The sequence below is a fragment of the Amblyomma mixtum genome, chromosome 2 (genome assembly GCF_055824585.1).
Source record: "Amblyomma mixtum isolate Tamu chromosome 2, ASM5582458v1, whole genome shotgun sequence".
NCBI classification, from domain to species: domain Eukaryota; kingdom Metazoa; phylum Arthropoda; class Arachnida; order Ixodida; family Ixodidae; genus Amblyomma; species Amblyomma mixtum.
Window position 1 is genome coordinate 67,770,301 of NC_143013.1, and position 15,272 is coordinate 67,785,572.

The 15,272-nt window shown below is 46.3% G+C and overlaps 1 pseudogene; it reads left to right on the forward strand.

The window, feature by feature from the left end:
• The first annotated feature begins 12,438 nt into the window (after positions 1-12,438).
• LOC149359638 (hepatocyte growth factor receptor-like) overlaps positions 12,439-15,272 on the forward strand; it is a 58,977-nt pseudogene continuing 56,143 nt past the window's right edge.

The window sequence follows — 15,272 nt, forward strand, 5'->3', positions numbered from 1 at the left end:
CTAGTAAAGTCAGCCATTGCGGCGTATCTCATGGAAAATTATCATTTTCTGGTTCTCTGTCACTCTCATCTAGCGAAACTGAAGAAATGCCATACACAACAGCTGCGTAACGCTGAGGAGGAGTTCCGCGTAGATAACCAGCGCCTTGCACACGAAATATGCGAATTGAGTTCAAACCTGGGACTTGAATATGTTTGGACACCCGAGTTAGAAGGATCTGACAGAGTGGTCTAGAAATGCGACTGCCTTTCAATTTTTATATCCACGCTAGCTGCAGTGGCCACAACATTTATTATTATATTTGATTACGAGCTTGGCGGTGACAATTATCCTCTAACTTTTTATGGGCCTGTTCGCCCCACTTGCGTGCGAAAACTGCTTACGTGTACATCTGATGGCTTGTTTTCAGAAAATTCAGCAAAGTCCTGTTTTGAGCACCAGATGCAAGTTAGAAAATGCCCAGAATCATAGCACTATTAAGTTTCTGTGAGTTATTCTCATGCAACTACATACTATTTTATATACCACTTGGTTCTTTTTTTATTTTCGTTTTGCCGCTCGAGAAAGATACCGTAAGGAAAGCTAAGGGACAGCTTAGTCGCTTGCTATTAGATTGCCGATGTATAGCAGCTGAATAATTGCAACTGACTGATGTTCTGCTGCAAAAGGTTCTCCCCATCGTTCTTTATTCCTTTGAAAAGCGATTAGGAGCACGCGCAGTGCTCTTTTGTAGTGGCCTAAAGCAATACTCAACACCTTAGAGATAATACTTACAAAAACATGCAGCAGCAAGAGCATATAGTTTTCCTCATTTGAGAATATCGCCGTAAGTATGCATAGCGATAAAAGCAAGGAAATGAACTAAGTTCTCAGAGAGGCTTCCTTCGTGACATTTTCTCTCGGGTTCGATCCCGGCCGCGGCAGTCAAATTTCGATGGAGGCGAAATTGTAGAGGCCCGTGTGCTGTGCGATGTCAGTGCACGTTAAAGAACCTCAGGTGTTCGAAATTTCCGAATGTCAGCAGCTGCGAACGAATGGCATTTATCAAAACTTCTTCCCCATGCATGTGAACTTGCGCCAGGATGCAGAAGCTCATTAAAAAAATTCACTTTTTTTATTTTCGCGCTAGTTAATGATCCTTTAAAGACAATGTAAAGGATAGGAAAGTAGGCTAGCCTGAAAAGGTATGTTTTATTGGGTGAACTTACAATTAAAGGGAGTGCCATACATCGGCTTCTGGCCCAAAAGACGCGGGTTTGATTCGGCCGCGGCAGTCAAATTTCGATGGAGGCGAAATTGTAGAGGCCCGTGTGCTGTGCGATGTCAGTGCACGTTAAAGAACCTCAGGTGTTCGAAATTTCCGAATGTCAGCAGCTGCGAACGAATGGCATTTATCAAAACTTCTTCCCCATGCATGTGAACTTGCGCCAGGATGCAGAAGCTCTTTAAAAAAATTCACTTTTTTATTTTCGCGCTAGTTAATGATCCTTTAAAGACAATGTAAAGGATAGGAAAGTAGGCTAGCCTGAAAAGGTATGTTTTATTGGATGAACTTACAATTAAAGGGAGTGCCATACATCGGCTTCTGGCCCAAAAGACGCGGGTTTGATTCGGCCGCGGCAGTCAAATTTCAATGGAGGCGAAATTCTAGAGGCCCGTCTATACTGTGCGATATCAGTGCACGTTATCCCCCGGTGGTCGAAATTTCCGGAGCTCTTCACTACGGCGTCCCTCCTAACCTAAGTCGCCTTGGGACGTTAAACCCGCATAAACTAAACCATACCATACATCGTGCGATGGCGAAGAGTTATTTTCTACACTAACGTCTGCTTCCTATTAGGATAGGAACTATTGCGTCAACAAACCGATGCGTTGCTTATTTTAGTTTTTACAGTTTAATATATAGATGCAGTGTGAATAGCCCAGTGAAAAAAGGCCAGAAGGAGAACGTGGGGAAAATAAAGCACTCAGAAAATTTCGGGGGGGGGGGGGGGGGGGGGGGGGGGTTTGACACCGAAACACCCTCGCTGGCTGCGGCCCTGCATCCAGCAGTGGCGTTCAGGATAACTCCTCGGCGCCGGCAACGGCTGATATACCACTGTCTATCTAAGACATGCACTTCTTGCCACTACGTCGGTGTCAATCTTCACGCAGCTGACACAGAGATAAGGGCATCTATTTATGGCATCTCTCACGCCTGGAGTGTCTTGCATTCGACTTTGACGTACCTTGCTATTCACCGGCGAAGCAGGATAAATCAGTAGCAGGGAGCGGCAAACCTCGTCATTCTTCTCGTTCGGCAGTAATAACAACCCTTTTATCTTGCATGCTCGTGAAGAAACTGAATCACCATCTTTGCTTACACTCCCACTTAAGAGGGCGCAAGCGTCCACGTCATCCACATGTACAAGTCATATCCGCACAACCAATGCCGATCGATAAGAGCAGCAGCGGACTCCGTTTGGGAGCGCTGCATGTGACGTAACGCTCATGCACCACTCGCGAGAGCGCGCGGCCACTCGAGAACAGTCGTAAAGTGTTAAAAACGTCCTGCGCGGATAAATACGCTAACTGAATGTTGAAAATGCGGTAATTGTATTACTTTCGGGTGTTTTTTAAGCAGTTTTTCCAATTTTTAGGAGTTTCTGGTGTGCATTTCATTTTACATCTTGCACGCTTTCAATACAAAGTTTTTTTGCGAGTAAAAAGGTGGCCTGGCTGCAAGAAAGTAAAGGATATTTCTCAGGTATTACAGGTGAAAAATATTACCAGAGAAGGCCAAAAGAACTGCTTTGAGGATATCGAATACCTTATTTGACGACCGCGACGAAAGTAAATAGACATGGAGAAGCCTAATGCCGAAACTAAAAATCATATGAGCGTCGCAATGTTTGCTGATCTCGGCATTGCGCATGATGTAGATGTTTTGATGACCGTTATTTTTACAGCCAGCGAAATGGTCGTACGGGCGTTAGCATGTGTTACAAGACTCATTAGACGAGTGCCAAAGTCCAAAAACTTGTATTTGTAGTAGCAGGCAGTGTATACATATAGGTGATGCAGCCCCTTTTTCTACTAGGGCTCTCTCATGGCTAAACAATAAAATACAAGGCGGCAATCATGCAACCGTAAGATCTCCATAAGCGTATATTTTAAAGGAGAACAAGGTAAAGAACTGATGAAGGGTGTGCCGTATTAGCGGTGCGGAGTAAAATACAGGAGTTCCGGGTGTCACTCGTTTGCACCGCTGAAGAAGATAGTCTGCGTGCTATGAATGGCGATGCCCGGCCGTGGGCATGCGGCGTTTCATTATCATCATCATGAAACCGACTACGCCCACTGCAAGGCAAAGGCCTCTCCCATGTCTCTCCAATTGACCATAACAACCACAGCAACAACTGCCACCATTTGAATCTAATCCAGGCGTCCTAAATGAAGTGAACAGGCGGCGGAGATACGCAATACCGAGGCAAGCTTTCGCGATGATAAAGCACCTTGAGAAAGCGAAAGCAAGGAAGTTTTCTGTCAGTTTTGATTTCCCGGAAGCCATTAATGATGCTGATGCTTATTAAGTGCTACATTTTTCTGGATGAGCACAGAAGAAAGGAAGGCTAAGCTCTGATCGAGCTTAAGCTGGTCTGATCTGTTCGCGCCGCAGATGAAAAGACAGAGTACAATGTGCAATGCACAGCGCGAGAATGTGTTGCAGTTCAACACGAGGCGTTATCGGCTCTGGCGATAGCATACAGATCTCGCGCAGCGGCCTGCGAAGCTGACCTTTTCGCGGAAGATAATTTCTGTTCAAGGAAGATATTCCACTCGAGGCAAAGTAAATGCGAAATCTCGATAACTGAGCTGTCCTCCGATGTTAGCGGACAAGATGGTGTTCAAAGTGACCTTTAGGGGCTAACGAGTAACTTGTTAAGAGCACATGTAACGTTCAGTGCCTGATAAATTTCAATCGTGAAAAAATTTTTCTTAATCGCGTCCTACAGTAAACTTGCCTATTTTAAAAACATACTTAGCGCAAGTTTTTTTAGAAGCAATCATACCTAACATGGTTGATAGGAAGCAATCTTCCGACATTGAATATATTCAACAAATAAAATTTCAAACCTGGGATTATAAAGGCAAAAAAAAAATGATTGTTTGCCTCCAGCAGTTAAGCGACATGTCGAGGTTTGACGGAAACACTTTATTGAAGCATTTTTTAGTAGAAAAATTACAATTTGCGGACTGACATGCAAACTAGGAAGTGGTGCGAGAAGCGCACAGAACTTTTACAAAAAACGCTCGAAGTACTGTCTCTCCGCAGAAACATACAACATATATCGCTCGCGCACAGAACCAAGTACCCCCTCAACATTACAGGCCCCACTGCAGAGCGTGCTGTGATGATAATCGCCTTAAGGAATTCTGCACTGGCTGGTTCATCTATGTAAACGTCTGTAACCCCACGGAAAGAAGTCTAAGGAGGTCAAGTCTAGAGACCTTAGCGGCTATGGGACGAGGTAGTTTCAATTTATCCATCGCAGTAGAAAACTTACATGGAGATGCTTCGCAGCACGTCTAGAAGAAAACGCTGGCGCTCCATATTGCCCTGGTACCACGCTTCCGTGGACACTTTGAGAGGTAGGTCCGCAACAAAATCTTCAACTTCCCCTTCCAGAAGTTCTCTGCACTACTTTTTTCCAGTCGGTGACTCTTCATAAATGAAAAGTAGTGGCTAACGATTCGGTCGTTCAAAATGCCGCACCGAACATTCACTGCCCACCTTTGTCGGTGTTTGTGCTCTCGAAGCCAGTGAATATTTACATCAGCCCAGTTATGGGCATTGTGCAGGTTCACAGACGAATTGCTGCCGCCGCATTGGCTCAGTGGTTATCGTGCTCGGCTGCTGACCCGAAAGACACGGGTTCGATCCCGGCTGCGGTAGCCGAATTTCTATGGAGGCGAAATAATAGAGGCCCATGTACTGTGCGATGTCAATGCACGTTAAAGAACCCCAGGTGGTCGAAATTTCCGGAGCCTTCACTACGGCGTCTCTCATAGCCTCAGTTGCTTTGGGTCGTTAAACCCCATAAACAAACAGACAGACGAATTGCTACTGAACTGTGCCTCATCCGTCACACTCACTTTCTGCAAAAAGCCAGGATCTCTAACTGAATCATGGTCCAGTTACAGAAATCCTGCCTTTGTTCAAAGTCTGTCGCACTCAGCTGCAGGCGCAGACTCACATGAAAAGGACATATGCATTGCTTGACAAGGACTCTCCCACTGACATGTTTTCACTGGCACACTGGGTTATTTGTCGAATGTTGATCTCTTGGTTGGCTCTTACGAAATCAAGCACGCCGATTAAAAGACTTCGTCCAGAACATATGCTATAGGCTTCGTTGACGCCACAGAACCCGTAGAAGCAAATTTGTTGAAAATCCTCACAAATGAAGTCTCCTCCTGAAGCCGGCGTCCCGCGTGCTTGGAAGCGTAGAAATGGGCCTCCAGTCTCTTGTTCTTCCTCATGGTTGCATATGCGAAAACCGTGTCCACTTATTCTTTTGTGGATAACCTTCCTTCACTTCACGACGCCATTCCGAGGCCAATGTTGTCACACGCCACAAGCGGAAATGGCATGAGCCTTTCTGCCGCTTCCCCAAACGTCAATGGCCATGCAGTCGCACTGAGGTCATTTTGCAAGCGCAATGACAGCGTGCATCGGGTTCCGACGCGGCCGCAATCCACGAAACCGCAGAGCGAAGCTGATAGAAGCGATATCACCGACCCGCCCGTCTGCACCTCAGGTGGCGTCAACAGTATGATGTAAAGCGCAGTGCGGAGCGGTGAAGTCACAGGCGCTCACTGTCGCTTAGTTACGGCGTGAAGCTGCCAACCACAGTGTCTTTCCCTCGCCTCGTAGCGCGCGCTAAAAATGTGTGCATGAATTTTTTTCCCTTGTCTAGACTGTTTGGAGGACGTCTATAATTGTGCACATACAACATACCACCTAATATAAGAATAGAAAAGTTAATTACCATATTTGGTTAACCAATGAACAAATTGAAGCCTTCTGCTTCTTACCTGGTGCCCGCCGTAGATCCTAATACAGCTCCAGAGCAATAATAAATCTAAAGCAAGTTAAGTTTTCTTGCACTTTCGGAGAATGTAAAAAAAAACAGCCGGTATATCGTACCCGCCGCAGTGGCTGAGTGGTTGGGACGCTCGGCTACTGAGCCGGAATACATGGGTTTGAACCCGGCCGCGGCAGCCGCATTGCGATGGAGGCGAAACGCAAAAAGGCTTCCGTGTTATGTGCGATGTCAGTGCACGTTAAAGATCCCACGGTGGTCGCAATTATTCCGGAGCCCTCCACTACGGCACCTCTTTCTTCTTTCACACTCCCTCCTTCCTCCATTTCTCCACGGCACGACTGAGGTTTTCGCTGAGAAGTGAGACGACAGTTGCTCTGCCATTTTCTTTCTTCAAAAACCAATTTTAATTTTTCTACACATCGCTGGTCAGGAATCTTCGACTACGGTGCATTGTACTCTCTCCTTGTCGGGCAAAGTGAAAATGACTCATTATGCTTCTTCGAGCCTATCTCCGAGATACATGGGGGACTCCTTTTCTTGGACATCTACCAACCGGAAGCGCCCACTCCCCCTTCCCTTCGATGCGTCTCTCCGGTGCAACGCCACCATACGCAACTGTGCTGCCTCTTCGCCCTGGAACACTTTGCTGCCTCTGGGATCTAACTTCACCAGGGTAAGTTTCGATATGGTAATCCTAAATGCAATACGGAATGGGACATCCAGTGGGAGAAAGTGAGCGGGAAAAAGGCTTCCTCCATTTACAATGCAAGATATCATTAGGCTTTACCTCCGCATTGACCTCGTAATGAGATTATGCTGCTTTGCACCCTGAAATAGCTCTTCATGACATCCCAGTATTTCTTTGAAAGGGAAGTATTCGTGTGCGGTCGGGAACGTAGCAGGTCATTCCCTGCATTTTAAATCAGTCTAATGCTCTCATAATATGAGGCCCTAAACCTGCCTCCTTATGATCACATTGAAAATGATCTTGATTCAAGGCACTTTATTCGTATGACCCTTTGTTTGGGGTCTATATTCAATTCTGGGGGTATAAATTTGGCACAACTTGTACCGCAAGGAGTTGGAATTTCTAGGGTTGACGAGATGATTACAGTTTCTTGACATTGTCTTGTTGTTGCGCATGCGCTTTGTTGTTGAAGCAAGGAGGCGTTGGTGCGATAAACCAGTTCGTCTGCGCTCGTCCTGTGTGCTTCTCTCTTGTCTCGTCCCTTTTGCGCAGGTATTTATTGTTCTTATGTTTTTTTTCGGGTGCAAATCGCGTTATGCAGCAAAGTTTTACAAAATGCGAGATTTTTAGCTTTTTTTTTCTTTCAAAAGAAATAAGCGACTATTAGTGCACATTGTTATCCGGAACATGAACATTGCTGTTTCCGCTCAATACTTTCAAACGCTGTCTAGAAATGGCAGGCTGCAGCAGGAAATTTCTCTCAAGTCTAGTCAAGCATTTCTTTTCTTTCGTGATTACAACTATTCCGTCACGTAGATCGCTATCCTTGATCTCTTTGCTGATCTTTTCTCCCTCGGTACATTGCAAAAACTTCAAAGATTACAGCGGCGACTTGAAACGCCCAACAGTCTTAGCCTGGGCAACGCTTGATAGGATCATGCCAATTAAACGCTCCGTTGGTTCCTGTTTGGTGGTTTATCGCTTATTAAACGTACTGTACGAGCTTATTCACAGAGTTAACCATGCCGTGAATAAGCCCTAACATAAGTTAAAAATAATCTTCAGCTAACCCAAAATTAGCCCGCAAAAATCGAGTAAACTACATCCTCTAAAATCCGTGCGGGGTTTTCACATTGTTCAGAGAGAAACTACACGTTTTTTTTTATTCATTTACGAGAAGAAATTGGCATTAGCTTGATGATTAAAACTCTACTCTAGGTGATAGAATTAGGTTAGATCGACCTTTACCCGAATACAATCAGCCATTTTTGCACGGAATGCAGCCTGAATGCATTCCTAATGCATTTGAATGCATTAGACTAGGTACACAGACATAAATCATCCTCTGACACACACATTCAATTTGTGCCAAACCCCTGCGATAGAGAACGCATGCTGCATCGAATATTTGACTTTTTTTTACGTAGCACGGATTTTGTCTTATCCGCCCGCCCATCCTGTCCACTGCGATAAAATTATCTTTATCTGTTGCCTTTGAGGGACGTAGTTGGAGATAATATGATATTTCGCCGCTTTGTGCTGAGGACACCAACTTGTGCCTGTTGAACATGGAGATGACACAATGTTACGAAGGAACAGTTTAGCGTTCTATGTAAAAGTAGCCTACGATATTCATTATGAAGCCTGAAGAGAAGACGGGCTCACATGTGCTAATCAGCTCTATGACAGTGCTCGCCGTTCCTAATCTACATGCTTTAGCCCCGCATCCTCTCATGTGAGCTTTTGTTAGGGAGGCTCAGCCTGCTTCGCTGATTCCTTGCTCTAAACGCACGCCACGGTGTCCTCATTTTTGCATACTTCATTGCGTTCACTTGCAACCACGACTATTGTTTTGCAACCTCCATTCAGATTATTCACATTAATCTGCGTGTTTCAAGGTCCTAATCTCAGGATGAGATGCATGCCTAGATGTGATAGTGATACAAAGTCTTTAAATACGTCGGTTTCTGCGCTGAAGAAAAAGTACTCATGATATCTTCGAACAGACCTGGTACACATGTCCTTTACCTAACATTTGAAGACCTGGAAGCGTGGCTTTAACTTACAGCATGGTCTAACAGCTTATTCTAGTGCTTTCGTTTAGATATCCCAGATATCTAAGATTTCTTTTTGCTCCCGAACCTACGATAATCATCAGTATTAGGTCATAATTACCATCATCACCCCAATAGTAAGATAATATGAATTTTTTTCCGTATGCACACTGTTGTGAAGTGCCGAAAATTGCATGAGTAATTGGGAATTCGTAGTGTTAGCGGCACTGCACCTCAAACTTTCATTTCTGGGCCATGCTTTAGTTCTCTCGGATGCCGCGCCGACTTCTAGAGTTCCTTTTCAAAATTTTCGCCTAAAATGCTAACGCGCGCATTCCTCCCAAAATACGTTTTATTCTTTTTTCTTTTCATATTTTCCCTTAACTTAGCAGTCGGGTCGTCGACTGGTGATAGTAATTTCTCTAGTTCATTCGTCTGACCATAAAATCTCCTGAAGACAAGATGAGCGGCAATATATTCATTAAGTATCAAGTTAGGTTAAATTATGATTTTCAAGATGTCATCAGATGGTGAGTTGATGTGAAATGTTAGAAATGGTAATAAGATTAGCAAAACAGTATTTGTTTTAAAAAAAACTCGAAATAATCCTCTTTACCAATGTGCTGACTTTCGGAGGTAACAACTCACAAGTATCTCGGCCTCTCGAAAATATGCACCCAGGTGGACACCAGGCTTCAAGACAACTTTGCGCAGGCTTAATTCAAAAGAGATAATTCCTAAGAGACAGGCATACGTGAGTGCGTACCGTGCACAGACGCTCCCTGCTTCGAGTGCACAGGTCAAGAGCAATTGCTGGCGCAGAATTCCCACCACCTCCCCAGTACGCGTAGCCACTTCACGCGCCAGCGTTGGCGCGGACTTCGAGGAGTTCACCAAAGATATAGAGCCACATATAACGCGCCACTCACACCACACACTCAACAGTACTCACAAGACGGTAACCATTCTTACGGACTTCTAGGAACAGTGCAGGATACAGTATCACCTAGGTGCCTGAGCACTCGGCTGTCCACGACAAGCCCGAACACGTTGCCTTGGAATAAGCACGGAACAAGGTTGCCTTGGGACTTGTTAAGGGCGCACCCCTAAGTGAGCAGGGGCGGCGGCCGCGCGGCAGTGGTAGAGTGCGCACTTCTATGCGGAGTACTTGCGCGTAAGCAGCGACGGTGGTCGCATTTTAACCGCTCCCCTTACATCCCACTCTATCCAGAGAGGAAGCTGCCCTGTGTCGATATCTACGCATAGACTAAACATTTTTATCCCCAAACCCGACATGAAAATCCCCCTCTTTTACACATGTCCAACAGAGGCACGCAGTACGTTTTATTAATAAGTACAAGAGAACTGATTCCCCATCTTCGTTAATGGCAGCAAATGATATTAAACCTCTCCACGTCAGACGCAAGATAGCCCGCCTATCCTTCCTTCACCAACTAATCCATGGAAAACTAGGCATCTCTCCAACCCCCCATGTGCAGTTTTCTGAAACGCGTAGAACTCGTCGTCATCATAATCACACTTTAGCACCGTACTTCGCGCATACTAACGCTTTTAAATTTTCTTTTTTCCCGAGACCTATTGACGAATGGAGCGCCCTACCTCTACAAGTGATATCGGCTGTTGATTTGGACAATGCACTTTGTGAGCTATTTTAGATTGTATCTGTGCTACAGTGTTGTGTGAATGTGTTTTTCTGCCCTCCCTGCCTGGATCCAAGTGAGGGTCTGCAGTATTGTGAAAATAAATAAATAAATAAATAAAAAACCTGTAGCTTTTACGTGAACCCCCCACCTCCATCACATGTTCTGGGAATGCGAGAGTGCCCCTTAACCGCGATCAGGCCGCTCCAAGTCTCACAGTAACACTGTGAGACCTTCTATTTACCTTCTATTCTGTGCCCTTCTATTGACCGGGCACCAATACTTGCTGGTCCGCTGTATACGTGTCATCGCAGCATGCGCTAGGTGTGAATTAAGAGGACCCCTAAGAAGCAAAAGAATAAAGATCCTCTCTCTCTCTCTCTCTCTCTCTCTGCTTCTGGGCTATAAATGATGTTTCCTGGAGAACACATGTTCTATTGTATCAACTAACACTTATTGCAAAATTGTCGGGGCGCACTTTTATATCTGCACTTCTTACGGAAGTTTCGTGCCTCTAAAGCGGCCGTTCGACCACCCTTGAACTATGATGTAATCATCCGAGGTCATACAATGTCAATTTCACAACTAAAAGTATTTCAAAAAAGCGTTAAGAGTTATCAATCATTTCTTTGGACGCACTTCTTTCCCTAGCTGTCTTTAAAACGTGGTTTACCGTATAATACTGATAGAAGTCGTATTTGTGGTCTAGGATTCGTTTGCATATTGATCAATAAAAATTAAAATAGTGATACTTGCACATCTTCAGTTGCTGTATTGTTTATGCTGTATCCATGCGAAATTATTTTTTTAATAAGGCCATTAATAACATAAGATAACCGCGTCAAGTATCTGCATTCTTCTGCCATCATTCCAGCTATTCTGAAAGAAAAAAAACTTCTGGACGATGCCGTAATACAAAGTTGTTTTTTTCAGACGCATCTGCGTCAGTTGGACTTCCGCAGGCTGCTTTTTTACATGTTGATCTCTACAAGCGGCTTGAATGCTATGTTTGGTTCTGGTCAGCATATTATTATATTCCTCTGAGGTAAAATGCTCAGTGCGGGTCTTCTTTATACTGCGGCCTTGTCTGCGGTGTTGTCTTTTTACGTTAATTTACGAATCTATGGATCCACCTATCATGGCCTTGACTTTGAGTGTCTCTGTAGTCATTATGCCGAAACTATTCATCGCCTTGATAGAGAGGGGAGGCTGCGTTTTTTTTTTTTCAATTTGTAATAACTGCTGTTCTTGCTTCTATTCTACAGTCATGAGTGTACAGCAGCCCACACATTTAACATTAGTACGCTACAAGCGCGCTGTCGCTTTGCGTGCTTACATAGTGTTATTCCTTAGACAGCACAGTGCAGGTATAAGATAGGTAACATTTATTTTTTTGCAAAAACTGCGCATTAACTCCTTCCGCTAGATGCGAATCTAGTGAATCCAAGTCGAACGCATGGGTGACCGCACATTTCTCTTGGAAGAAACATCAAGACAAAGAGCCAACAACACATTAATTTAAATCCGCTGTGATTATAGTCGTAGCTTTTTTGCAATGCTGTGGGGTCATCTCGTAGCGGTTGATTTTAAAGAAGCACTTTTAACTAACTACAGAAAATATTCATCAGTGACGAGTCGCCTCACTGCGCTCCTGTCGTAGCATATTTCCTAACGCGGAAAAAGCCAGCTTTAAAGAAATAAATGTGTCTGAAGCATAACACCACCATCGTCGGATTCTGGAAATGCAAAAGTGGCCAAAAAAGAAAAAAACGCCGTGGAGTGTTGTGCTGTCCAGGTCAACAAAAATCTTTTCAAGCCTTGTACTGAGCGTATCATATCTCTTCTAGGGGCTGTTTTGCCTTTCCCTGTCATCGCCGCTGCATTAGGACGTCTGATAAAACCAGAAGGCGCTAAACTGTCATCGGCGAAGGCGGAAGGTTATCGCGATGCACATGCCAACTACAGTGATGCGAGCATCGGCGCTTTTAGCGGCTGTGCATTTTTCAAGTGGCTTCACCATCAAGACATTCAAGACTTCCGATGGACCGGCACAAAATGTCATCTACCTTAATCTCTCTCACAATGGCGGCGCGGTTGTCGTGGGTGGGACAAACGCCCTCTACATGCTGTCCCCTGACGATTTGTCGCCCACGGCCATTTACAAAACAGGCCCCGAAAATGACAGCGTGCTGTGCCCACCGTACCCCGTGGAATGCGACTACGATTACAACAGGACGGCAACGGACAACTACAACCGGGTCCTGCTGCAGTTAGGCGCGGATCCCGTTGTTCTGGCTTGCGGAACTACGTCACAAGGCATGTGTTCAATTCATGACCTCCTTCAGGACTTGAATGTTACAACACAGATGGACAAGGAACTCAAGGACAACTACGTTGCTTCGAAACATGGCACTGTTGCTTTCTTTGGCACGTGAATCAACGAGAACGTCCTTTTCGTCGCGTCAACTTACGACGGTCGACCTCTTGAGTTCCAACCTTATGCCGTGTCCGCCAGGGTGCTGAATAATTCGGGACACTTCAGGCTCTTCTCTTCCACGGACGCGGAGAAGTCTTTCGTGGACGTGGTTGACCGACTAAAGATGTCTCACCAAATATTCTACCTGTACGGCTTCAGTCACAATGGCTTCGCCTACTTCGTCACATTGCGCACAAATGTCACATCTCCGGACACCGTCAGGACACGGCTGGCTCGTGTGTGAGAGAGCGACAAGTCCTTCCGCACGTACATGGAGGTGTCCATTCAGTGTACCAGTAAGGACGGCGTGCCATCCCTTATCGCAATGAGCGCTTCGGCGGGACCATCAGACGCCGGTGGCAAAGCCAGCAGTAAAATGAGTAAGATCCTCGCTGTCGCTTTTATGACATTCGTCAGGAACCGAACGAATCAAATGAAGTGGGACCCGGGCTCTGCGTTATGCTTCTTTGACATGGCTAACGTCGAGGATGCGTTCAGAGAGGTTATTGAAGAATGCAACATGGGCAAGACAAACGCCACTCTCTCGTCTCTCTACCACGAGAAACAGGATGAATTAGCGTGCAAACGTCACGTAAGTGGAATTGAACTTTCTTTATTTCTTAGTTTGACGGGAACCAGTGCGGTGGGGGAATTCAATACGCATGAGGAAAAACAAGCACCCGCCAAGTTCATCGAAGAAAAATAAGGATAACAGCATAACCTTTTCGGCACCCCTGCGCGTGCCTTGTTCACAAAAAAGGAAAACTAATGGGCCGTTGTTTCTTCTTCGCAATAGCGGGCGGTCCATACTTCTCGCGATGCGGTATGAAACAGCCGATGAGTTTTCGTCTCGTATTGTGAACAAGGGCTTGTGGCGGCTCCGAAACGTCGATACTTTTACTCTCATTTTTCCTCGTGTGCTATGCGATGTCAGTGCACGTTAAAGAACCCCAGGTGGTCGAAATTTCCGGAGCCCTTCACTACGGCGTCCCTCATAGCCCAAGTTGCTTTGGGACGTTAAACCCCAATAAACCAAACCAAACCGATCATTTTTCCTCGATGTGCCAGTGCCCCGATAGCCGAGGGGCAACGCAGAGGATCCCGCAAACTGCTGAAGCCGAATGTAGCGTTACATATGCCCCTTTTGCACTTCGCTTCCACCGAAACGTGGCCGCCGCGACCGGTAATTCACGCTGCGTCCTCCGGTTGAGCCGCCGAACGCGTTACTACTAAGCCACAGCGGCGGGTGCCGCTGCAGAGCGAATGAACGTTACGAAGCTTCAAACAGCGACAGGAACCTAAAGAATGCAGCGAGAGATGTTGAACACACTGCCTAGCACAAAAATAGAAAGAGCCTAGCTCAGCGACACTTAAAGCAACAGTGGCGACACGTGGAACCAGCGCCGACCACGTGGCGAAGAAATGGAGGTGCCGTCAACACACGCTACAGTTCCGTCGACGTATAGAGATGAACAAGTAGGCGGCGGCGACGTTCGGCCGAGGTGAATGTCCCAGCGTACTTTGTCCGTAACACGTGCTGACGCCACCTCCTCTTCGGCACGTGGCCAACGCCGGTCACGTTGGTCGCCCCACACCAAAAGCAGCGAAGGTGGCCGAGTGCTAGAAAAAGCTAAGAAAAGAAAGCGGTGGACGATGGAGGCTCGTCAAGACTCTAGTGAGGCTACCACCACCTATGAGACGCCCGCGTGTATTGGTTGACTGCGCGTACTGTAACATAGCTGCCGAAGCGAAGATCCAACTCCACACAACCTGATTTGGGCCCCCGGTCACCAGGGACTCCAGGGAAACGAGCAGGCCGATCAGGCCGCCCGCGCACTCCCTCCCCAGGCTATCTCCCTGTCCTTGAAAGGGTACTCCCAATCAGACAATCTGGCCCTTACATTCAATCAAATCACCGATTACTACAAGGAGGAGCACCGGCGCTACTCGGCCCCTTTTGTAAAGGACTGGATCGCGCTGACGAGCGCCTCCTCATAAAAATTCTTACTAACACTGTACTGTGCCCGGCGGTGCTTAAACATTTCAATACATCCTTTAATGGCGCGTTCCAGTTCTGTGGGGAGGTGGCTGACACCTTTCACATGGTTTGGGCGTGTCAATCAAACCCATCTATCCCCCCCCCCCCCCCCCCCCCCCCCAATCCCAACCCCACCAGAGAGGACTGGGAGGCGGCCCTGCTCGGTTGTCAAAACCTAAAGACCCAAAAGGCCTTGGTTCACCGGACGCGGGCGGCGTTGCTTGCCAATGGGGCGAATAGGGGCTCCACCTAGTATTATGAGGAGA